The sequence below is a fragment of the Gavialis gangeticus genome, unplaced genomic scaffold (genome assembly GCF_001723915.1).
Source record: "Gavialis gangeticus isolate Ggan-Ray unplaced genomic scaffold, GavGan_comp1, whole genome shotgun sequence".
In the NCBI taxonomy this organism is placed as follows: Eukaryota; Metazoa; Chordata; order Crocodylia; family Gavialidae; genus Gavialis; species Gavialis gangeticus.
In genome coordinates this window covers 49,081,189-49,084,337 of record NW_017728992.1, presented here as the reverse complement: position 1 = coordinate 49,084,337, position 3,149 = coordinate 49,081,189, and positions in this window count along the sequence as shown.

Below are 3,149 nucleotides of genomic sequence, written 5' to 3'. Positions count from 1 at the left end.
CGCCGCCTCCGCCGCGCAGCTGCCCGGGGGCTCCATGGCTGCCCCGCCCCGCCCCGACGGCCGTGAAGGAGGAAATCAATGGGCGGCTCCTGCCCCGCTGCAGCGCCGCCTCGTCCGGAGCCTCCCCACCCTGCACCCGCCGCGCCCAGGGGCTCCGCATAGCCCGCCACCTGCCCGCCGAGGGGGGCACCCGCTGTTTCGCTCCCCTCAGGGTGATGAGGCTGAAGTTGGTTCCTTACTCCTTATTCCCGGCTCTTTATTCCCGGTTCCCGCTCCCTTTTTCAAAGCGAATCTAGACCCAACACAAACTTGCTATTAATGAGGAATTCCTCATGCTGAAGAGGGAGAATGTCATTAGCTATGCAGATGCAGGAATTAATATGTAAAATGATATCCCACATCAAGTACAGAGGCCAAATTGAAGGTCAGATTAGGGTGGGATCATGGGCAAAATACTTCTTGGGGCACCCCAAATTTCCTGCTGATGCCACTGGGGGACTGTCCCAAAGAACCCTGACCACAGTCCCGCCCAGCCCAAAGCATGGTTTGGTGGTGCCAGGCTGCCAACTAACAGCCCTCGTGCCCACTATATTAAGTATAATGGCTTCTATAAGGGACTGGCTTTTGGGCTGGGATTATGGCTAGAAATTCTACTTGGGCCACTCCACAGCACTCCCCTGCACCACCGAGGGCCTCTACGGGACGCATCTCACCACGGTTTGACCGTGCCAGGCTGCCAATTGACCCCACCCTTGCCACTGTGCTAAATACATGGACCCGTCGCTCATGTACTTGGAGAACATCTGTCCAAACTTCCTTGGACACTTTCTTTAAGAAAGCAGACAAGGCTCCAGAAGAACCTGCAGCCAAGACACCTGAGGAGATTCCAGCCAAGAACCCTTCAAAAAGTCCAACCAAGAGCCTTTCAAAAAGTCCAGTGAAGTCACCTCAAAAAAGTCCTTCCAAATCAATATGATTGCTATTTACAATATAAATACATTAATGTAGCTATATTACTCATCTATAATTGATTGAGTACAAAATTCTAGGATATTTTTGGTGAAAATAGGGTATTGGGCCTTGGTTCAGGAACCAATCCCCCATTTATAACATTGTTTCTTATGAGAAAATTGGTTCTAAGTTAGAACGTTCAACCTAAGACGCGGTTTTCAGGAACCAGTGGTGTCATAAGTCTGAGGACTGCCTGTATACAGATAAGGCGGCCATCATAGAGGACAGTCCAGTTGTCATTTGTCCTTTATGATGGCCACTTTTTTATGAAGAGAAAAATAGAGGACATACATACATTGGCAATGTGTACAGGGTGCATGCAGGTGCACATGCACCCCCTAAGATTGGCGGTGCACCCCCTGAAAGAAGCGCCACCAGTGCTGCTGGCAGCACATGCAGGCAGTCGTCGCTCACCTCCCTTGGCCCCACTCCCGCTTGCCACCAACACTACTGGTAACATCTGTGGATGGTCGCCAATCACTGCTGGCCACTGCCAACCACTGATCGGCAGTCGCCCCCCCCGCCCCGCCACCACCATGGCTACCTGCAGAAGCTCCCTGCCGCCATGCCCACACCACCAATACCACCGCTGCCGCCTGTGGGCAGTCACTATGCCCCCCAGCCTCCGGGAACATGCGTCATTCATGCAAGGGCTGTTCAAAAATTATAGAGACTAATGCTGTAGGAAACAAAATGTTTATTTACAGGGGGTTCGGCTTAATCTCCTTCAAAGTATGCTCCTTCTGCAGCCACACACTTCTCCCAAAGTTTCTGCCATTGTTGGAAGCACCTCTGATAAGCAATTTGTGGAATCGCTAAAAGCTGCTCAGTCACATTTTGTTTATGGTTTCCACATCATGAAATCTTCCTTTCAAGGTTTTCTTTAGTTGAGGGAAGAGAAAAAAGTCACACCATATCCCACAAGTGCCACAGCCTCCACAATCACCTGATATGGCACCATGCAACCCTCAACTAAAGAAAAGCACTGCCTGCCTGCCAAATTATCAAAAATCTTGGGATATTTGATGTTTTTCCTGGGGCCAATTATGTAAGTATTTCACCTATTATTTTTAAATGAGTTTCTAGCCTTTATGTTTGCAAAGAAAAGCTTTAAAATATGAACCCTAAAGGTTAAAAGACAAACAATGACATATAAAACAGATCACTGTTTTCATGATCCTTTGAACATCTTGTGATTTGCATAGGGGAGGAAGGGGAGTGCCTGACAGAAGATTTTTGTATGCTTAGTAATATTCTCTGCCTTAAAAGTCAGACCCAGATACTCTGAAGATGAGTATTAAAATAACAAATCACTTTAAAGTGCAGTCATATGGTTTTCCAATAGATTTGTTTTTAGGCCATGTCTAGTTGAACACTATACGTTAAGTGTCAACACCACAATAAGGACTCTGGGAGGAGAAGCTTGCAGCCAACACCCTGGCTATAACTGTACAGGACAACCTCATTATAACAAACCCTGTTTATAACAGCCCTCTTCTTTTTAACAATCCTAACAGTAGGAAGCAGCTTCTTCATTATTATCGTGCAGCAAATTGACTAACCCTATTATATAACAAACACCCTCTGTTAACGAACTTTTCCTGAAGCCCCATGAGTGTTCATTGCAAAGAGGCTGTACTGTACTTTGGACATGACACAGCAATCAGTTTTATGGGGTTTTGCTGATGAGAGCACGATATTATGCTTTCCTTGCCCACTTCCCTGTCTTTTTCAAGACAGAGAAAATAAAAAAAACCCATGCAAATAATTTTCTTCACTTCTTAGAGATCTGGATTCTCTCCCTAGATTTCTGTTATTAGAGTACTTTTATGAAGAAATAAAGAATTCATTTTAATTAAGTTTCCTTCCTGTTACAAGAATGGCCTTCCAAATGTGAACAGAGGTGACGTGGTTCCACTGAATGTGCAGCCTGGCTTTCAAAACAGGGATGAACCTCTCCCCTTCATCTCCTCCAGTGTTAAAGACTAACAAAGAGATAACTGACATATTGCAAACTATAACATGAATAATCATCCTAGAAGAAATTTTTACACTCATACAGCTTATATATCCATGGTTGCGTGTTTCTTTCATTTGAAAGAATATTTCTTCCAAACTGAGAATGGAGGCTTTTGCTA